Raw genomic sequence first — 23,183 nt, forward strand, 5'->3', positions numbered from 1 at the left:
TTTCGTTTTCTCAAAATTCTTCTAAAAGGAGTTTTATGTTTCAAAAACTTTTATTTAACGTTGCTGTAGCTATGCCGGTATTGTTTAGCTTTTTAGACCAGTAATTGAAGAGCGTGTTAAAATTATGTTTCTTTTGATACTCTTAGCAGAATCAAAAGCTTCGTCTGGCAACGTGCATTCGCGCACGAATTTTGCATTTTTGTATTGCTTGTTCTACGGCGTCGTCTCCCGTCAACTGCAAATGGTGATCCAAGTTTTCTCTGTGGTGAACTCTCTTGTGGTGTTTTTTGACTTGCTGTCTCAACAGTGGGCACCACCCAACACCTCTGCGCTCTTTTCTTCAAGGAGAAGACCTTGCAACCTTCTCGAAGCCGCCGTTTTCCCAACAAAGACGCGCACACGGCCAACCGCGTACGCAGAGGTAACCAAGCACAGAAATGAATCGCAAACCTGCGAAGGTAAGTCAACGGATGTCACTGCCGTTCCTTGTCGCTCGGCGCTCGAAAATGAACGCGCGAGGAGACTGAAACCTCCTGCGCGGCCTCCTACAGACGCAGAATTTTTGAATAGACGATTTTAAAGAAATGGGGAGCGCACTTTAGAATCACTGGAGCCCATACAAAGCAAAAAAAAGAAGCAAAGTAACGTCCAGGGGCGACGGACGGTGCGGAGCCTGCGCTGTCGATGTCTTTTCTTTTCCACTGAAGGGGGAGAGAAAGATCATCAGCCCGGCGTATGCACGCGCTACTAACGCACGCGCACGAGGAAGCGGGTTTTGTGTGATGCCTGTCGGAAGAAGCGGAGGCCGCCAGCCGGCTCTCGCGCCGTCGCTTTTGACGCGCGCGCTTTGATGGAGCCTAGATCGACGCGCCTTCGAGCGTGTGTGTCTGTGTGTGCGTGCTGAGAGAGTGCGGCGGTATTTTACTTTTGTTTTGGGTTGTGCGGTGGTTTCTTATTTTTGGGTTGCCCCGTTACGCTGCCCGCTTTCGCGCCTTCCGGCATGCGGCCGCGCGCGCAAGCGCGCCTAGTTTAAATGTTCGTCGGGCGAAAAAAAGAAAAGAAGGAACGAAAGAAAACACAGCACGGTGCAAGGCTGCGCGCGTGGCACGCGCTCCGGCAGACTGACGTCGAGAGCCAAAATAAAAGAAGCGGCTGCAACAGAAAAGCGGAGGCTATCTGGAGCACGTCACTTCTCGGGCGACCGCGTAGGTTGTCTCGATCGGCGTCCCATGCCTGCGCGTGGCCTCGGAGGGCAACTGAACAACACGCGTCTTGTTAACGATTGCCAGCTGGAACGAAAAAAAGAAAAATTCGGGGGGGGGGGGGGGGTTTACGTGCCAAAAGCACTTTCTGATTATGAGGCACGCCGTAGTGGGGGCCTCCGGAAATTTCGAGTGCCTGGGGTTCTTTAACGTGCACCTAAATCTAAGTACACGGGTCTTTTCGCCCCCATCGAAATGCGGCCGCCGTGGCCGGGATTCGATCCCGCGACCTCTTGCTCAGCAGCCCAACGCCATAGCCACTGAGCAACCACGGCGGATACGGCTGGAACGAGGTTTGGAACTGTCGAGCCCGTCGTACGAGAAACACATAACTGATTGGGTTTTACGCCCCGCAAGAAAATAATCTCTGCTCCCTTCCAATCTGTGAAGAATGGTGACCAGGGAAGCTGTGTATGTGGGCCCCTTAATTAATGGCCAACTGCACCTCCGCCGCGGGTCGGCTCGGCGTTGCACTATCTTCGGGATCGGCCCACGCGTGATGAGTTTTGTGTTACACACGGACACGACCCTGGGATAACTATAGCCGTTAACGGCTTCGCTGTAAAGTTGGTTACGTCTTTTTGTTTCTTAATTAATTAATTAATGACGACGACGAAAGCGCGAGCAGGGGCATGTGCGCGCGGTAGATCAGAGGGGCACCAACGAGCCAGCTGTGGAAAAGACGACGCCGGAGCCAGTCGTGATGATGATAGTGTCGTGTTTACGCGAACACGATCCTGGGGGAACTAGCCCTCAACAGCTTCGCTGTCAAACAATGCGCGTGAGTGCACCCGCTAGTCTAACCCATGGTCTCGTGTCCGGCAGCGGAGATCTGTATCCCCGGAGCCGTGGGTCGATGATTTGCAATGATATTACGCTACTGCTACCACGTACGGTGACTGCTACTATTGCTACTGCCGGAATCCTTCAATGCTTTTCATTGAAGGACTCTGCTACTACTCACCACCACTGCTGGTAGCGCTAAACGATACCGGGATGGCTGTCACTGCATAACTATTTTTTTTTTAGATCAGGTTGTCTGTGAAAGGCGTCCTGATGAGGGCGTTTCAGTGAACGTTTTCCAATAATAATAAAAAAAAATGGTGTGCGCTTCGCGAATGCAGCCAATTCAGTATTGTTCACTAACCTCTTAAAAAGTACCACGTGACTGGCGCTACCACGTGACGTACGTTAGTACCATCTGACTTTAGTGGCCGTATTTAACGTTTGTAGAGATTTTTGTGACGTATGTGCTAACGCCTGTATTAGTGCTTGCATTGTCTGGCAACAGGTCGTGCCTGCCTGATCTGACCGGGATTATTTCCCGCTTCAAAGAGCATCATGATCATCACATGATCCGAGGGTTCTCGCAAGGTTTTTTTTTTTTTTTTTTGCTGGGTTGACACAGGAACATTCTGGTGATGTCTTGCGAATCCGTCTATATTTTGATGTATCATTAAGCTGATCGTTTCAGGGTAGCAAACTGGATATGTATCTTCCAGTTAACCTCCCTGCCTTTCTCATCTCTTTTATATATATATATATATATATATATATATATATATATATATATATATATATATATATATATCTGTAACCCCCCTTACACAATGCCCCCATGGGGCCTGTAAGGTATTTTAAATAAATATATATATATATATATATATATATATATATATATATATATATATATATATATATATATATATATATATATATATATATATATATATATATATATATATATATATATATATATAAGCTTATCGTCGAAGGGACAGTATTGTTTGTAAGACGCCTCCCATTCCGGATTTTCTAAGGGTCACGCCGTGTTTGTAGAGGCAATCTCGGACGTAATTACCTATCCCTGTTTCGACTTCAGAAAATGCCACGTCCGTAAAGAGCCCTTCGGTTCCTTCACGCGTATGAAAGGGTAGGTTTCGTAGGCTTATGCCTCAGGAGCGCACGAGAGAGACAGCCCATCCGAATCGACGCCAGAACGGAACCGCGAACCGTGTCCTCACGTGTCACGGCCAGCCGCCGTCTTTGTTCTCACGCGGGCGCGCGCCCTATCCGGGTTCCAGCAACATGGTGTTGGTTCTAGGCGCCGCCCGAGGGAGGGCAGTACAAGGTCCTCCGCCTAAACTGCAAGTCGAAACCGCACCGAGGGCCGGCTATGGCACTCTAGCACAAGGTCAGGTGGCGACGCGAGGCTTTCCATCGCGGTCTCCGCGTAAGCTGGCTTAAGGCGGTCTAAGCTGACTGTCCCTTCCCGGCCGTTCTGTAGGAGGGTGGCGGTTTCCGGGGTGCGGGGGAGGACGCGGAATGGTCCGTCGTAGGCCGGGGTTATCAGGGGTCGGACGGTATCGCGGCGCACGAAAAGCGTGTGTTGAATTGGCCAGGTCGGGGTGCACGAAGATTCTATTGGGGCGAGAAGGATGGGGCGGAGCGGGCCGGAGGTCTTTCACACGGTCCAGGTGGCCTTGTAGGAATTCTTGTGGCTGGGCTGGTAGCTGCGTTGATGTAAACAAAGACTCCGAAGAGACGCAGAGAACTACCGCACACCAGCTCTGCTGCTGAGCACTGTAGGTTTTCCTGGAGGACGGCCCGTAAACCCAGAAGCACAATGGGCAAGGCGTGAACCCAGGAACAGCGCAATTGAGGCGGGTAGCTTAAAGCCCTTTCAACTTCGTAAAGTAGCGACACTCTCCTCCTCCGCCTTCACTCCTCCTCATTTCTCCTCTCTTTCAAGCTCCCTTCTAGACCGTGGCGGCACTTACACCGCTCGAGCGTAGCAACGGCGCTAACATGCGCTCCGCGCCACTCCGCGCAGACGCTTCTCGAGCAAAAATGGCGCTGAAGCAACGCGCGAGGACCCACGTGATGCTATTAGGCCAATAGCGACGCGGCGTCGGCCTCTGCCTAAGCGCGCGAAGAGGAGGCAGCATTCTTCAATGCGTGTCGCTAATTTACGAAGTTTAAGGGGCTTTATGGTAGCCAGCTAGGGCGGCCTTTAGTTGTCTGTGAAGTCGTTTCACCGGCATGTTGGCACACGGGTGATAGGCAGTGGTAAGACAATGTCTGGCGCCGAGCATGCGATTAAGCCACGCAAACAGGGAGGACTCAAATTGGCGTCCACGTACGCAAGAACTAGGGGAGGCGGTACTGCGCATGCGCAAACCTAGATGTAGGGCTATGCGCATGCGCAGTACCGTGGCCCCTGGTTCTTGTGTACACAAGCCGCTTGCGTCCCCTAATCTAAAACTCTCTGTTGTGTTCGTCCCAGGTCACAACTTGTAGGCCTGTGCCTCAAGAGCGAGGGAGAATACAGGAACACAAACGGAGAGCACGCGAACTGACATCACAGTGCCCGTGCATGTTGTTTGCGCACCCAGATGTCCTCTATATTCGCGCTGCGCAAACTCAGTTTTCCGAGGCAATGATACCGTCCTCCTTTAGGAAGGTGCTTCACCTTAATTTAGGCATATCTCGGGTGTTATGCTGCAGGCTGTTACAAGACTATGCCAGATTTAAAACCGCCGATACGAGCGAGAGCATAGAAATGAGATCATTCGGAACAAGAGCTTGTGGAAAAGTAATCGTCTTCTGAGTTATACGACGACGACTTGTCGGACCACCGCGGACATTTAGCCGTCCGCTGACTCCGCCATAGTGGCCAGTATAGAACATGCGCTTGTGGGTGGAAGTTAGGAAGACGAAATTGTCCTGCACGAGGCGGCAGGAGCGGGCGCAACGCGCTCGCGTCGCCGCCGCCATTACGATATCAAGCGCGGTAGTAGAGCTCTCGGCTTGGAGGAGAGCTTCGCGCAAGTCTGTACAGCTGCAGAGACGCGCCTTTGCCGTGTGTCATCGTGGCGTATATCAGCGTACGTCGCGATGAGCTTGCGTGCCCCCAGGCGACAACTGGCGGGCTTCGGCGAGCTCCTGGACTGGCAGCCGCTGGAGTTCGCGGAGGAGGTGCCCAAGGTGTTTTGCTGCACCTTGTGCGGAGTCCTGCCGACGTTCACGAAGCGGCTGACGCCCTGTGGTCACGTGTTCTGCCGCCAGTGCTTCGAGAGGCTCGCCGAGCGGGAGCACCGCTGTCCGCTGGACCAAACCCCTTTCGCGGACGAAGCGGTCGACACGCTGGACTCTGTCCACGGCGGCGTCAATCGACTGCGCGCTCGCTGCCCGAACGCGTACAGCGGCTGCACGTTCGTCGGCGCCCTGCCAGAGCTCAAGGAGCACGTCGCGGGTCGCTGCGACCACAACGAGGTGCAGTGCCCGCGGTGCGGAGCGGCCGTCCTCCACAGCGTGATGCTCTACCACTACCTCGAGGACTGCGGCGGCGCGCGCAAGTCCACTTTGGCCGAAGACGAGGCGGCGGAGAGGCCTCAGATCGTAGCCGCCATCAGGTCATTGCTCGAGGCGAGCCACGGACGTTTTGCGCGCCCGGGATCCCGCAGCGCCAGCCGGACGCCTCCGATGGAAGCCTCGTCCGTAAAAGGACGCCGCAAGAGCGTCACGGCGTCCAAAACTGACCTCCAAGGCTTAAAGAGCACGACCGAAGATGTGTCGAAAAGGGCCGGGGGTCTCCAGAAGGTTGCTAAGGCGCTCACGGAGGAGAGGCGGATTGATGGGAAGGCTGAAACTTTCCTGTTTATTCTTTGTTTTGCTTTGTGCTTTATTCGCATGATTGGCTTGTGCGTGTTCTTGGCCGGGTAGGATTTGACCATAAACAATAAAGAATACGCATTTTTTTCACTGCCAGCCCAGCAGCATTTCTGTCCTGCGGCCACGTCAGTGGTACCAGTGGTGCCGGGATGCATGGGAGTAGAATACATGGGTGTCAGCGGTCCGCTGTATAGTGGCGCCACGTTATCAGTCGGTTGATGTTAATGTCAGTGCTTGTTTGAAACGAAAAGAGAAAGACTGTCTCGTCTGCTGCGAGAATGGAGCGCGCTTGTGCATATATTTTACTGGATAAACGGGCATCAATGTAAAGGTGCTTACATTTGCTACAGAACTTCTAATGACAAGTTTAAACTACTATATGCATCCGGTGCTGGCACGCCATGCATGGTACAAAATGCATGCTGCATACTTGCTCGGTTCTCGGACGCAGCATGTATAACATCCATGACATCACACATACCGCTCTTGCTCTTGTGGAGATAACTCTTATTCTTGTTTATCCCGCGTATGAATAACTCATGATAGACAACAGATGCATTAGATTACGGTTTAAAACGCGTGGTTTATGGCGCGTCTCCGTTTAAAGCATAGCCTTCGAGATTGGCTTGTGTTATCGAAGGGAGCCGTCGCTTGGGCTAAAGTTGGTTGGGGCATGGATTCGGACACTACGTATCATCCAGCAAATGTTGCGGCCTTCGGTTAAATATGCTCCTGCATCGCGCCCGCTTCCTTGTGTTTTACATGTACAGCGCCTTCACTTTCGGAGCGTTGAATTCAAAAAGTTAGATTAAGTCGCCTATTCACCACGGTACTTGGAATTTAGGGTAGCAGTGTCATCGAGAAGGGGGGAAGGGGTGCAACGGGAAGGACACTGCAGTTTTAACATCTGGGGGCGATACTCATTGCAGTATGGTATGGTATGAAGAACTTTATTTAGGTCCTGAGGGATCAGTCTGGGACTGATGCGGGCCGCTTCCACGTGCCAACTTTCTTTTTCGTTTGTGACCACGAGTAACCACTTCATTAGCTTGTTCTTGCTGTGAAAAAGGCGGACGTTTATGATACGACTAAAATTCAGGTGTGTTAGCGCGGCCGTGCTTGAGGATCGAGGGATGAGCGTAGTCCTTTGGTCGTCTCTCTGTGACGTTAACCACACAGCTGGCTCGCCTCCAGTTCATTTACTTTCGGCACATACATTGTCCCCAGAGCTATAGTTCATGTTGTGTGTGTGTGCCGTAATAAAGCTACGTGTATTTATGTTGAGGCCAAACTGCACGAACGCTTGCCACCGTGCGAAAGCTCGCGCCAGCGCGCCTTGCGTTTGCCGCGAGAAATGGCGGTTTGAACCATAGAGTTGCGCGCGTATTTGCAACATGCCACGTGCTTTAGGTGGCAGCACATGAGTATTTGACAGGACAAAAGCATGCATGGTTGTGCGAATGTTTCCGGAGCTCCTCGAGAGTATACTTTTCCTGTATGCAGCCAGAGAGACTGTCGCACAAGGGGATGTGCGATAGCCCTTCGCGGCGACTCCGTCTCCTTTTCTCTGAATACTTCTCCGCCTCTCATGGTTTATCAAATGTGTGCTGCGATCCGTCGCGCGGCTAATGCATTTCATGTGCACCGAAGGGAGGCGAAGACTTCTGTGCACTGTTGTTGCCAGATGTTGCGACTGCATGACTCGCACGGTGTCTATATAGCTTGGTATCGCGACCTGGAATACCTGGCGAAATCAGGGGAATCGTGAGGACATGCGGGAATCGGGAAATTGTGAGGATGGTCTAGCGACCTGGAAGAGCCTGGCAAAATCGGGGAATTGTGAGGATTCCGGGAATCAGGGGAATTATGACGATAAAGTATGTTGTATGTTGCAGTGAAGCATATTGATAGTTACAGGAACAAACCGGGCACCCAGAGGTTCATAGGGGACTGGCGTATATACGCGGTGCACGCCAATGACGAACTGAAGGTTTTATTTCGCCGCGAAGCTGTTTTGCTTGTTTTGATGAGTTGAGTCCGCATGCATTGCAGCGAATAAAAAAGAAAACGTATACGCTGTGATTAGAGACAGGTCTTATTAGTGTAAGATGTGCAATAGGTTGTGCTGTCGCGCACAAAGGGCAACTACATGTGGACACATTAGAAGGAGGAAGGGGCTGCACGTGACACGGACTTAAAGTGCAGGGTGGCCGTGAGTCCTTCGCGAATTGACTTCATTAGACTATAGAAACATTGCTCGTGACAATTGAATTTGTGTAGCGCGAACAAGCGGGTCCTACAGGAACGCAAATGGCGTACACGAGAGCTGGTACGTTACAGTGCTTGTGTACACGTCGTTTGTGATCCTGTATGGCCCGTTTATCCGAGCTACGCGAACTCAATTGTCCAAGAATGGTGATACCGTGGTCTCTCAGGGAAGTGGTTCACCTTAGCTTATGTAAGTCTTAGGTGTCACGTCTCACAGGATGTCGCAAGACGACGTCACAGACTTAAAACAACCGAAGCGACCGAGCGCATAGAAATGTTATCAGTCGAAGCAAGTCAGACTGGTACTTATGAAAAATTGATCGTCTTCCGACTTACGCGATGTCCGGTGGGACTATCGTGGACGTTTATCTGCCCCGCTGATTCAGCCGTATAATGACCAGCATACGTGGACTGCCTCCGTGCCGTTTTCCGCCGACCCCTTTCGGAAGAGCGTCGATCGAGAGGCTTTTGAGATACACTAAAGGCAAATATTAAGTCGTGTACTGTTCAAATACCATACCAGAAACCTTGCAGCGCTTGTTTCGTGCCAAGCATCCGTTTAAGAGAAAATCGCGTCTGAAGGGTAGGGATGCCTTTAGCGCAATTCAAATCACCCGCTCCCTAGCGGGGGAGTGATGACGTTGCATATGCTATCTCCGCCCTGCTCCGCCCTTTACAACCGTCTGTGAGTAAAACGGCGCCAGACAGACGGCGCTACGGTCATTTGTGCAAAACGCAAACGGGCGGCCATGCAGAAACTGAGCCAGAACAGAGCGTTGGATTCACCGCTGCAGCCGCTTTTGCTCGAGTGGCGTGGACCGTTCGGGCATCCCGCGACATCACATAGACGTGAAAATCGCTGCTACTTGCATTTTGTGGGAGTTTCGCGAGGCAGCAAAAACCAGCGCAGCACTGCGCCATAACAAAACTATACTGAAACGTGAAGGCGCGGGTGGTGCACAGTCAAGCGATAACGAAACCTTTCGGCCGCCAGAATACATGGAGCGAACTTTCACGACGAAGTTCGGGCGGCAGAAAATCTGCCGCTCCGCGACGCCGTATGTTCGTCAGGCTGCGCTACATGGGGCGAAGACACGGCGGCGGCCGCCGGTGAGTCGCTGCGTTGTTATCGCTGTGTCTAGGCAGCTTGATTCGCGCTAAGCCACTACTTCAAATATAGACGAGGCAAATGCGCCGTAGTGAAACACATGACAAAAAAAAAAGAACTTTAACGACAACTATTATCGCTTTTGAATTGCGGAACACTCTAAAAACGCATGAAATTTTGTTTAGAAATGATTTAAATAAAAACAGTAGAATTCTACTGTTTTTATGTGTTTTGAGAGATTCATGTGCCGATGTAGTTTAAAGGGGTGGATACATCAAAATTTTCGTTCATGCGTTTGTTGATTCAAACGTAGCGTCATGCTTCAGGGAGCACGATACACACAGCGGGATTCATATATATCCGATAAATAATTTAATAATAGCATTATTATACCGAGCGATTTCGGTTTCGGTTTCTGGGCTCCGGGGGATGCTATGACGTCACAGAGGAGGAAACGCAACATGGCTTGGTCACGTGAGCCACAAAAAATAGTGACGTAAAACTATGCTGCGTCGTCTGCTCGCTCATACGCGTGCTCTGCCAGCAGAGGTCAACTGGCGATTCGAAGTGCATGTCGCGATTATTATAATTATTGCGAAGAGCGACAACAACGGTAAGAAAATATTGCGGCTTGTGAGAGTCGGTGATTCATTCCGAAGCGCCGTAAGCTTTAGCTTCGAAGTGAACCGGAAAAGGCCTAGCCACGATATCGGCGGTGCCGAACGATCAGAGGCGGTGAAGCTGCCGTCGGTGCACAGAGTGACCACTCCTCGGACGCTGATTGGCCGCTTCGCCGTACGGCTGCCGCACAAATAGGTCCCGGGCCCGTGCTCTCTACAGCTAGGAAATCTCGCCGTTCGCGAGCAAAACCGCCGTCGCACGGGGGCCCGCGAACGGCAAACGGCGTGCGGCGAGTTTCCGGGCCGGTAACGTGGACGGGCCTTCACATTGAGAAAGGCCAAGCGAAGGAGAGACCGCTCCGAGCTGCCGACTATGCGAGGAGAGAAGCGGACAACACGAACGCCGCATATCCTGGTCCCTTTCGGAGTCGGCCGGCTACTGTTTTACACTCAAACGTGCAAAGGCCCGTAGGCACGGCAACTCGCTGCACGCAGTTTGCTATTCGCGGGCCGCCGTGCGGCGTTCGTGTTGTCCACTTCTCTCCTCCTGTGTCCGTGTCTGCACGCCTTACCCCTTCTTTGCATTAAGAAAGGATTTCTATGTGCCTGTAGCTCGGTCATAGTGGAGGCTATGCTCGGTCGCTCGGCTCAGCAGGCTCCGTAATCGGCATTCCATCGCTACTCATCATACGTCACGTTTTTGTGCTGGTGTGCTATGACGTCAATATTTTCGTTCCTCCTCTGTGACGCAGTAGCTGCCGCGCTAGCGATGGGTCTCGACTACGAGAAGGAGTTTTTAATGACTTTTTGGAGCTGAATTAAAATTATTTTGAAATGTTTGCAGCGTCTGATACCTCGTTCTGGGTGTCCTTGCATACGGAAGCAGCCTACAACATGCTTTTTATAGCCTCGAAATTTGGTGTCCCAACTCCTTTAAAGATAGCGGTGATGCTATGCGTTGTGGCAACACTTGGCGGGTAAACAACTTTCGGCACCTCCAACTCTGCGGCTCTGTTCTGTGGCTCAACGTGCGCGCGGCCGAAGCAAGCAGACCCGAAAGTAGCGCACGTGAGCTTCTCTAACCATGGCTGTTATTAACTTATTAACCGCTTTGGATGCCATGAGTATGAAAAGCAGGAGACCGGCGTGAACGATAGAGCGGGATCGGGATACACGAACAAGTGGGGAAGCCTAGCCGGAAGTCGGGGCGGATAGTGAGACCTGATTGGCGCGCTTTGGGGCGCCGCTCGTTTGCCGCTTCCGGTATCGACGCCGCCCGACGAACTTTTCTGCGCTAGCTGGATCGGCGGCGAACGACGTTTTCTCCGCCGCCGCGCGTCGCGCGTACGCCGCCGGGCGTCGAACGCCGACTATTCGTCGCATATTCGCTCCATGTATCAGGGGTAACGTCAATGCGTTATTTTTTCGAAGCATCGAATAGAACTGCACAAGTATCTCGTTTTCTTCCGTCTCATAAAGTAGTGCAATTATCTTTTTATAACGACAAGCTGAGTACTAGCGACAAATAAAATGAGTGCCTTCGTCATCTGACTAGTACTTGAATGTCCCTTGTGAGTCGCAAATAGTGACCTGCGTTTGCCTCAATTTCTCAATTATTAAAACATTGTTAGCGATAATATTGATGCCTTAGGCGCCCTCGAGCATTGGTCTATCACTTTAGCTTGACTTAATATTTGCCTTTAGTGTCCCTTTAGACACACGTGCTTCTGCGTGAAAGGGAGAAAGAAGACGAAGTGGTTTGCACGAGGCGGCATAGAACGCGCGAGACGCGCTCGTGTCGCCGCCATCGTTACGACGGAACGGTAGCAGGGCTCTCTGCTTGGAGAACTGCGCACAAGTCCGTTGGCTGTATAGGCGCCTTGCCGCGCGTACCCGGTCGTCGCGACATTAGCCTATACGCCGCGATGAGCCGTCATACCTCCAAGCGACAGCTGACGGGCTTCGGCGAGCTCCTGGACTGGCGGCCGCTGGACTTCGCCGACACGGTGCCCAACGTGTTCTGCTGCACCTTGTGCGGAGTCCTGCCGGCGTTTCCCAAGAGGCTGACGCCCTGTTGTCACGTGTTCTGCCCGCAGTGCTTCGAGAAGCTCGCCGAACGAGAACGCCGCTGTCCCCTAGACCAAGCCCCTTTCGCAGACGACGCGGTCGAGACGCTGGACTCTGTCCACGGCGGCGTCAATCGACTGCGGGCTCGCTGCCCGAACGCGTCCATCGGATGCCCGTTCGTCGGCGCCCTGCCAGAGCTCAAGGAGCACTTCGCCGGTCGCTGCGACCTTAACGAGGTGCAGTGCCCGCGGTGCGGAGCGGCCGTCTTCCAGAGCGCGGCACTCCGCCACTACCTCGAGAACTGCGCCGGCGGCGCGCGTATGGGTGCATCGCCGGTCACGTCGGAGACTTCTAGCGTGGCATCGGCCGACCTATCCGAGGAGGACACCCCTCGTAGATCCAGCCGCAGGTCTCAATCGGCAAAGAATCTGGACAAGAGCAAGCGTTCGGGAAGCGTCTCCAGCGGAGCCCGCAAGTCCACTTCGGTGGAGAACGCGGCGGTGGACAAGCAAATCGTGGCCGCCATCAGGTCCTTGCTCCAGGAAAGCCACGGAGGTTCCATTCGCTCGGCGACCCGCAGTGCCAGCCGGACGCCCTCGGTGGAAACCTCGCTCATAAAAAGCGGCCGCAAGGGCGGCGCCTCGTCAAAACGTGACCTCCAGAGCTCAAAGAGTACCACCGCAAGAGTGTCGAAAAGCGCCGAGGGCGTCCAGGAGATTGATAAGGCGCCCCCGGAGCGGCAGCGGCTTGAGAAGGTTGACTCGATGCTCGCGAAGGCGATGGAGACCGCAGATGTGGCAGCGGCAGCACCGACGTCGGCAGCCGAAGGGGAAGCGCCGAAGTCCTCCTCCTCCGGTTCCGATTCCAGCAAGAAGTTCTCGCCGTCGGCTCGACACCGCCGCAAGCACGACGCCTCCAGGAGGGCCAAGGGCGTCGCCCGCGTCGGCGCCTCCTCGCCGCCCGGCTTCGCCTGCTGCTACATCACGGGCATCGCCGGGGCCGAGTCGCGGATCGCGTGCGGCGAGGAGCGGGTGCTCCGCAGCGACAACGCGACGCTGGCCGACTGCACGTTCCGGGTGCACGCCAGGCTGCGGCGCGACGCCGAAGGCAGCGTGCTGGTGGGCTTCACGCTGTGCCTGTGCGGAGGCACATGGCACCATGTGGCCGACTGGGCGCTGGCCAACAAGATCAGCTTGCTGCTGGTGCACCCGTGGGACCAGGCGCTGAACAGGCGGCTGCCGCTCTGCCTGAACCCCGACGCCGGGCCCATGACCAAGGGGGCGGCACAGCACCCGGGGCGCTGGGACTTCTGGTCGCCCACGACCGAGCTCCAGCTGAAGGAGCTCGCCGCCCGCGGGTTCATCTCCAGCGGGGCCATCTGCATCGCGCTAGAGATCGAGTGACGCTGGCGCGCTGATACCATTTTTTCTTTTTTCTTATAAAATCACGCCGCTGCATTCAGCGGGTTGCAACGTAATTATAGCATGGAGTCATTCCTTTGCGCAGTATTCTGGGAATCGGAGCGAGCGTTAACGCAATAGTAGTAGTAGTAGTACTGCCGAAAAGAGGTATATAGTATCGGGCAGTGTTTCTTAACGCGAAAGCAGGAGTTTGATGGCGCACGGTTACGTAATGGAGCACTGGTGGTTTATCGGGAATAACTGGCACGTACTGGACGTGTAGGTTCTGCCGTTTTATTTTCTTTTTTTAATCTTTTGCTATAACCATCCTCTCTATCTGTTCGCAAGTTTCCGCGTAATTGTTTTATCTGATAAATGGGCTTGGTTTAGAAGGGTCATAGATGTTTTTTTTTTGTCCTTTCTCTATTCTAAAGTCGTTATAGGTTTATGCATTCGACTCGCACATAGCCGTCCTATACAGACGTGCCGTAATAACAAATACGCATATTTGTATTTTTACATTGTTTTGCCTCATTGCTTTTGTTTTTCGGCGTTTATTCTTGAGAACTTTCCTTATCGATTTCGTCAGCGGCTGACGGGCGCTTGTTGTTTGCTGATGTCAATAAACTGATACGCTTCGAAAAAAAAAAAAGGCTGATTTCTGTGCACAGGAATTTTTATCGTGTTCTTCGCACGGGCTTCTCTTCTCGAAATGTCCGTGAGAATTACGGAAGTTGTTGCACTCTTCAGCTGTTATTGGTTCTCGGGCCAGTTGGTTTGGGGGGGGGGTGACTACGGAGGGCGCCTTTGAAAGCGAATCTACAGGTGCCCTAGAGTTTCTGTATATAGTAAAAGGGAGCAATGTACTCCTCTAAGCCACCCTAACGAAGCTCTTTTGTGGCGTCCGGTGGGAAGGGTTGCCACGTGGCAATGGAAAGCAAGGAAATTGTAAGTAGCGAAAAAGGTCAACGAGAGCTGCAGAGTTATTTTTGCGTCAAAGAAGTATCAGTGAAATAGCTGAGACAGTTTGGCGTTAAAAGGATAGAAAAAAAAAAGACAGCGCTGTGGTTCGACAAGGCCGTTGCCGGTTGGCTATACCATGCGCTTAAAAGGAAAACTGGAATGTAAGAAAAAAGGAAATTGTACAACAACAACAACAACAACAACAACAACAACAACAACAACAATAATAATAATAATAATAATAATAATAATAATAATAATAATAATAATAATATAGAGGTGTCCAATCCATGCTGTGAAGGTAGCTGGACGGAGAATCTGCAAGCGACAACTAGAACGATTACTCATTGCGACGTAGGTTGAAATTATTCACGTGGCGACATTCACATGCGCTTTACTTAATTATTAGCCTAAGACGTTTCGACTTCCTGTGACTTGGGCACCTCTACTTCGTGCCCCGACAAATAGTGGACCCGAGAGAAGATAAATTCGGTGCACCTCGTATGCACGCTGCTCCTCAGGAGTCCTCACTATGCGTGGCCTTCCCATGGCACTCTCCAGCACAAATCATTTGCTAGGCGGGTCCTCCTTTTACGCACGAAAGCGTTGTTACGTCACTCCCAGCTTCCTATGCTACAGTCAAGCTGCCGTCGCCGCGGCAGCTTGAGCAACAGTAATCCTTACCGGGAAGCGTATGGGGGAAGCGCTAGGTGTTTCGCATTGAATGTAGGCGCAGGAGCGCGCCTTATCATCAATTATCTGGTTCGGATGCTTGTTTTGAGCTCGTTCTTTATTGAAACGTATGCTGTTCTGTATGCTGTGTGCGAGATTCCAAAGAATGTGTGCGCTGTTCGCTTCGCTTTCCTGAGTGCTTGTAGACTCTGCCTTACGGGGGTATGAGCCATTGCATTTGGGGCCTGCAGCGGCGTAGGTGGGGGTGGGGCTTATGGGGCTTCCCCCCCCCCCCCTCCCCGAAATTTTGTCGTGCTGTCATGCACCGCCAACCAAAACAATCCCCGGCGCCGGAAATCATTCTGGATTTTGTTTTTTAATGCTGAAAAAGACATTTCGCCGCGAACATTGCGAACTCGGGCTGTACTTCATGGCGACGTCCATACACCTGGAGTCGCATAACGCAGAGAGCCCCAACCAAGCACAAAGTTTAGAGGCCTTTCGATGGCGAGCGGGCTCGTCGCGGCACCTCGCGGAGGCTTTCTATGGATCGCACGGATTTCAATTCGGAAACTTTATGCGTATAAAGTTCCCACTAACGTGATGCGAAAGTGCACTGACATTTCCAAAGTCGCGCTTTAGATTTCCCGTTCCGGAACTTTGTGGGTTTAATGTTATAAACATTTGAAGCCAAAGGTGCATTGACTTTTCTAAAATCGTACGTGGGACCATACAACGAGACAAGCCAAATGAACAAACTCGTACAAGTTGACAAAGAACGCAGCGAGGTCCGATGAAACGAAGCATTGTTGTGGTTCATTTGTGTCGTCATGTCGCAGAAAAGAATATCAACATATTTTTCACCTGCGTCAAAGCATCCATGTGAAGACACTAAATCCAGCAAAGGTAACTACGTTCTTATTTTTGTACTTGGAACTTTTATGTACGACGACACATTGAGCCTCTCTCTCTTCCTTGTGCGTTTTTGTTGCCAAAACGCACAACCGGGATACCCCTATAAGGTCTATCGCTAGTGAACGTGGCACTTGGCAACTCGAGGTTAGTCGATTTTTGTTGAATTGCCTCAAGCAACTCAAAGTCGATTATCTTTTTCTAGTTACTAACTCCGACGATATAATCAGTTTTTTTTTTCTCATGTCAACCATAGCATTGTTTTTGGCTTTTCTATGGATATAGAAGAATTATTTTACTCTATTCGGCATCGTGAATTGTTTGTTGCCGTCAAACCACGTGTCGACGCACGTGGTGAACCGGTATTTCGAAACGCAATTGGTCTTAGCTCTGCCAATTTTCTGGCCTTGTAGGAAGGCCATCTCAAAAGTACTTTTATTCTTTTTGACAACCAACTGTACTTACAAAAGAAGCGCATCTGTATTGGTTCGTGCTTAGCGCTTCTGCTATGTGACATATTTATTTCTGAAATGGATATAACCCTTCACAACTGTTTCAATAACCCGCATGTGAAGGAAGCTTTTAGATACGTAGTCGATTTCTTAAGCTTTTTGGACGAACACTGACAATGATGAAATCAGCACGGTTTTAAACTTGACGGCGAGGGTCTATCGTCTACGCACGAGATTCCCGTTGAGAACGTTATATTGTTATTAACGCGATAGCGTTAAGGAGCTCGTGTCGCAGAAAAGCCGGTGTCGTCGGCGTCGACGGCGTTGGCCGTGAGCGATAAATCCCAGCAGGCACTTCATGAATAAAAACCAACTTGCAAGATGGGCTGGGTGGGAATCGAACCAGGGTCTCCGGAGTGTGAGACGGAGGCGCTACCACTCAGCCACGAGTTGTGCTTTGAAAATTGTATTTTATTATCAAAACATAAAATCTATTGTCCTGAGATCATACAATGAGGTCATGTTGCACAAACATGATGAGTGGCCAATCACTTTACGTGGCTACAATCCAGTCACACACGACTAAAACAAAACTTTCTGTACAGTTCGCAAAAAGGTGATGGGAAAAAGAAAGAAGCAACAAAAATGGCAGGAGATTCTCACACAACCAGAAGGCAATTCAGGGCAGCTTATTGCTCACAACTTTGGCTACCTGAGGCACAAGCCATGACGCATTTGCTTTCCACCCGATGCTCCCACAGTTAATGCCAATGTGAGTATTTGCTGGAAGCATGGTGGAATAATACTCAGCCACGAGTTGAATGCTTCAAAGCGGTACAAAAGCACCTCTAGTGAATGCGGCGTTGCCTTAGAAACGAGCTGTTTCTAAGGCTCAGGCGTGCGTCGCTTGCTCTGGCGCACATTTCGTTGCCGCGCCGAACGCTGCGTTGCTCGACGTTCACCGCGTCCGATGCGGGGAGCGTAGTCGCTGCGCAGTAGCCCATGAGAGAGAGAGAGAGAGAAATAACGTTTATTTGCACCCGCGAAAAGAGCCCCGAGGAGGCAAGAGTCTTCCTGTCTCCTCGGCTTACTCCTCCCCGTTCAGCTGGCTGATGCTCCTTGGAGCTCAGCGGTGTCCAGGGCCATGCGGATGACTTCTCTTTGGTCATCTTCCTTTGAGCTGGTCATTAAAGTCTCCCAGGATTGTCTATCCCTGTCTGGTTTATTGTATCGAGGACATGTCCATAGTATGTGGATCATGTCCGCCTTTGCCCCGCAGTGTTTGCAACTCATGGCCTCAATGCTATGGTGCCATCTCTTCAGAATGTAGGGGTTGCAGATCACCCCCGCTTGGAGTTGCCTCCATGTTATCTCTTCTTGCTTACTTAGTTTCTTATGCGCCTCTGGCAGTGTTTTCCTTCCCATTCTATAATAATCGAGAATTTCGCTGTAAGTGTTTATACCTTCCTCTTTTTGTAGGGGCTCCCTGGCTGTAGAGGCTGCATTGGTGGACCGGTAAATAAGCTCTCGGGCCAATGCATGCGCTTTCTCATTGCCGGGCAAGCCTTCGTGGGCAGGAGTCCATATAAGGTTCACTAATTCTTCTGGAATTGGTCCTTTCTCCAATATGTTGAGCGCCTCTTTGGAGATTCTCCCTGCGGTATAATTCCTGATAGCCGTTTTGGAATCTGACACTATGATTTTCACCCCTTTTTGAGTCAAAGCTAGGGCTATGGCCACCTCCTCTGCAACCTCCACACTGTTTTGCGGGGTACTACAGCTCTTTGAGTTCTCACCGTTAGCCTGTGTCGTCACTGAGACAAAACCTGGTCTGCTTTCATATTCTGCTGCATCCGTGTAGAACACCCCTTGCTGTTTATCTAGTGATTTTTGTAACGCTTTAACCCTGTCTTTCCTCCTGTCCTGGTGGTGACTGGGATGCATATTCTTCGGGAGTGGTGGTATGCGTATCCTGTCTCTGATTTGTGACGGGATGGCTCCCGTGTTTCTTACTTTGTTGTTAGTTTTGTATCCTAGTTTCGCTAGAATTCTCAGACCACCTCTGCTTCGCATTAGTCTCTGTTGCTGGGAGACTAGTGTGGCTTCGATCAACTCTTCTAGGGTGTTTGAAATGCCCATGTTTAGTATCCTCTGCGTAGATGTGCATGGTGGCAGGTTTAGGGCTGTTTTAACTCCTTTCCTAATAAGGATTTCTATTTTGTTTTTCTCGGCCCTTGTTAGTTTAAGGTACGGTGTTGCGTATGTGATCTTGCTGATCGCGAAGGACTGTACTATCCTTAATAGGTTAGCCTCCCTCATGCCTGCCTTTTTGTTGGCGATTCTTCTGAGGAGTCGACAAGTTTGGCTTACGCTCATTTCAAGCTTTCTAATCGTTTCCGTATTTCTTAGATTGTTCTGAATGTGCATGCCTAGCACTCGTATAGCTTTTACGTTTGGAATTGCGTCCCCATTAACCGTGAGTTTTATCCCGTGGTTAGGAATTTTCTTTCGCATGTTCTGTGGACTGATGAAAAGAGCCTCCGACTTCGTAGCTGAACATTTAAGTCCGGCTTTTTTTAAGTGCTCTTCAATTCTATTGATGGCCTTTTGCAGCGTTTCTTCTATGTAGGCGTCACTTCCTCTATTTATCCATAGGGTGATGTCGTCCGCATAGATCGTATGTTCTAGACCTCGTAAGTCCTTAAGTTTGTGCGGGAGTCCCATCATTACTATGTTAAAGAGAGTGGGTGAAAGCACCGAGCCCTGCGGTGTCCCCTTATTGCTGAGCTCTATCCCTTGCTCCTCGTTACCCCCTAGACTGACCGTTACTGTTCTGTCAGTCAGAAAGTCCTTTATATACGCGTAGGTACGTCTACCTATGTTTAGGCTATTCAATTGTTCTAAGATTGCCTTGTGGTCTACGTTGTCAAATGCTTTGGCCACGTCTAAGCCAACGATGGCTTTCGTGTCCCTCGTTTGGTGGTCGATAATTTGCTCTTTAAGCTGTAGCATGACATCGCACGCAGATAGGTGTGCTCTGAAGCCTATCATTGTGTCAGGGTACATGTCTTGGTCTTCCAAGTATCTGCTAATTCTAGATTGTATCACGTGTTCCATTAGTTTCCCGACGCATGACGTGAGGGATATTGGTCTGAGGTTTTCGAGACTGAGCTTTTTCCCCGGTTTTGGAATTAGGACTAATTTAGCCTCCTTCCATTCTTTGGGGATTTTACCCTTGTCCCTACACTCTTGCATAAAATTTGTTAGGTTTACTATTGACTTGTCATCGAGGTTCCTCAACATCCGATTGCTGATTCTGTCCGGTCCTGCAGCTGTTTTCGTCCTTAGTCGATTCAGCTCGGCCCTGACTTCTCCTACGGTGACGGGGCTGTCCAAGAGGGGGTTCTCTTCCCCTTTGTAGTCCGGCAGTGTTTGTTGCGGACCACATTTAAGATATCTATCCTTAACTTCAGCGAACAATTCTCTGTTACTCCCTTCGTATTTATACACTAATTTCTGCATGTTTCTATGCGTCTCTGATTTGCTGCTTCGGGGATCAAGTAGGTGCCTCAGTAGTTGCCATGCATTTGATTTACCAATTTTGTGATCTATCTGTTCACATATGCTATTCCAATTTCGTTTCGTGAGTTCGAGTGCGTATTCTTCAATCTCTCCGTTCAGGTGCGCTAATGCCCTCCTAATGTTTCTATTGCTTCTATTCTCTTTCAATGTTTGCTCTAGCTGCTTCTTTTTCCTCCATAATCCGACCAGTTTCCGGTCTACTACCTCTTGCGTTTCGTCTGCCTCCACCTTCTCGGTGGCCTCTTCAACCGCTTCCAAGAGTGCTTTGCTCCAACTGCCTACATCCTTGAGCTCCTCGTTTTCGTCACATTTCTCCCTGAAGAGGTTCCAATTTACTGCTTCGATCTGCTTGGGTTTGGGAGTTGGTATGCCGTGTTCTACCACAGTCTCTATAATTCTGTGGTCGCTCCCCAAGTCCTCTCCCGTGTTACACCATCGTGCGGTTATGTGTCCCCCTATGAGAGTAAGGTCCGGTGTGGTGTCCCTGGAAACGCTATTTCCTTTTCTCGTCGGAATTTGAGGATCTGTTAGTAGGGTTAGTCCATGCTTGGAGATGGTATCCCATAATTCCCTGCCTTTTGGTTGCGAGGTTTTGTACCCCCAAGCCGTGTGTTGCGCGTTAAAGTCTCCGACTATGACTATGGGGCTGTTGCCTGCAATGTTTTTGGACCTTTCGATGAGCTGATCGAAGCCACAATTCTTTTTTTGCTTAGGAGAGCTGTATACGTTGAGAACGTATAGGCTCCTATCTTTTCTTTTCCTCGGTACTAGTTCAATTAGGACGTGATCAATATTATTTGTGTCAGTCTCGTGTAGGACTGCTGCTAAGTTTCTTTTAACTAAAATAGCTGTCTGCCGGTTATCTCCTTGCCCAGTGTAGGCTGTGTAGCCGGCCAATTTTGCATTTTTCCCACACTCTTGCAACGCAATGACGTCTGGTTTATCGATGTTAGTTAGGAATGTTTGTAGGACTGCTCTCTTTTTCAGGAAGCCCCTACAATTCCACTGCCAGATGGTGTTATTTTGCCAATGCATTTTGAATGTTAATTAATTGTGTTCTAAACCAATCGAATTCAGCTTTTAAAGCGAAATCGCGTTTGTCAAATTCTGCTTTGAGGGCGATGTCGCGTTTTTCAAATTCCGCTCGAGTTTGTTCCATGAATTGCATCATAGCTCCGTTCATAAGGGTAATATCCTGAGTAACTTTGTCCATCTTGCTGTCTGAGTCTGTCTCTCCCGTTCTCTTCTTTTTGAGCGGGGGCCGATCTGTTTTGGGCTCTTTGTCCCCTACACTCTCTTCCTGTGTCTTACTGTTTCCACCCTTCTCTTTTTTCATCTCCTCGATTATCTTTAAAAATTCTTCTCTCTCCTTTTTCCTATCGTCAATCAGTATTCTGATTTGCTCTTCCTGCCTCTTAATAAGCGCTTTTAGCTCCTGGTTCTCTCTATCCCTGTCTGAATCCTGGGAGACTTTGTCTGACCAGCTCACCTTGTTACTTGTTTCCTTCTGTTGTGTCTGGTGTTGCGGCGTCTGTAGCCTCGGGAAGGACTCCGAACGGCTCCTGGTCATGCTGCTCGATCTCTCGCTTGGCCTGCTTTTACGAAGTTCCTCTTGGTTCGCCTCCTCGGCCGCTTGTTTTTGCTCCCATTGTCTCTTCTTCACGATGTACGGGGTGCGGAATAAATTCCTGCACTTCTTATCCCCGGTGACGTGGTTTTTGCCGCAGAGCTGGCACTGCGGTTCGCATTGATGTCCTTCTTGTGGTCTGGTTACCCCACAGCCTCTACACCTCGGTTCGTCATTGTCACACACGTCTGATCTATGCCCGAGTCCTCCACACTTGTAGCATACTTCGTACCTCTTCTTGTATAGGAAGCACCGTAGAATAGCGCCCATGAAGAAAACCTTGCGTGGAACTTCCTCGTCGTCAAAAGTTAGGAGGAAAGTTCTGGTTTTGCCCATTCTTCTTGCTTCTAGAATTGTCGGGTTGTCTTCGTCCTCGTTGAGGTTGCTTAGGACTTCTTTATCGGAGTACATTTCCTCTATGCCGTGAATAACTCCACGCCCACAGCTTTCCGGTGCGTTCACGTACGTGACGACCCCGTAGTCCTTATCTCCGATTCTGATCTTATCTATCTTGCTTATTCTTTTAGCATTTTCCATAGATAATGTGTGGTAGATGATCGTACCTTGTTTGGTGTTTATCACGAAGCGGTCTCCCTTGGCTTCTTGTAGGCTGACGCCCGCGCTTTCTCGCACTGCTCTTCCGAGGCTGACTTCCGGTGCCTTCTGAAGCACTGAGAGGCCTTCTCGTAGTCGTAGAGTCACTTTCCAGCCCGTGGCAGGCAGTCTCGGTAGGTTCGATGCTACCGATAGCTCCGCTTCCTTCTTCCCTGCTCCCTTCTTGAGCGCGTCGCGCCGAGCGTCCGCCGAGCGTCCGAGTGTCGTCTCCGCGCCAGCTGGCACGGTCTTCTGCCTCCTTTTCGCCAAAACGGTGAACCATCCTTCGTTGTCGGGTCCCTTAGGATCCTTTTCGTTGCCTTCCACCGTCACTTCCATGTCGCCGCTTCTCTGGGAGCCGCCGCTGGCTTGGAGCTGTCCGTCGACGCCGTCCACGGCCGGGGCCATGCCGAAGCCGAGGTGAGGCTTAGCGTGGCGTTGTGCTCCGGTTACAGTTTTTTAGCCGTAAAATCACTGAAAATCGACTCACAGGCACAAACAATTCTGTCCACAGGGTCCTTGTCACTTCCGAAAATCGATTGTAGCACTATCGCAGATCATTTTGCCAGAAAAACCACCAGAATCCTTGGTTGTTCGCGGAGCCGGCGTAAACACGTCCTCACTCCTCGACGCTACCTGGCGTTCCCCCGCAGTAGCCCATTGCCTTACACGCCTTGGCGGGTCGACGGGAACGCTGTCGCGTTCCACTCTTGAAGGCGAAGCTTAAGCGTCCAATTTTTATTATATAATATATATATTATATCATATAATTATATAATATATTATATTACTGCTATAGCAACTATATGGACACTCCAGGCGCATTCCTGCCGTCGCCGTCATGTTCTGTATAAAGTCGAAATGCGATAACATCGTGACCGCGCACCGCATGCTGTATGTGCGAATGAAAGTGTAGTGGATGAGGGGGGGGAGGCTAGGATTCTGTGAATCTGTGATTGCGCAACATGTTTATTTGCCTCGT

At 50.7% G+C, this 23,183-nt stretch overlaps 1 long non-coding RNA gene across 2 annotated transcripts in view; it reads left to right on the forward strand.

Moving 5' to 3' along the window:
- The first annotated feature begins 186 nt into the window (after positions 1–186).
- LOC135897655 (uncharacterized) overlaps positions 187–23,183 on the forward strand; it is an 87,773-nt gene continuing 64,776 nt past the window's right edge. Inside the window, exons 1-2 of one of the 2 annotated variants that reach the window (XR_011515338.1) lie at positions 187–244; positions 346–458. This is a non-coding gene — a long non-coding RNA (uncharacterized lncRNA). The remainder of the gene's footprint in view (positions 245–345; positions 459–23,183) is intronic. The other variant, XR_011515339.1, reaches the window with a different exon arrangement.

Source organism: Dermacentor albipictus, chromosome 6 (assembly GCF_038994185.2).
Source record: "Dermacentor albipictus isolate Rhodes 1998 colony chromosome 6, USDA_Dalb.pri_finalv2, whole genome shotgun sequence".
Classification (NCBI taxonomy): domain Eukaryota; kingdom Metazoa; phylum Arthropoda; class Arachnida; order Ixodida; family Ixodidae; genus Dermacentor; species Dermacentor albipictus.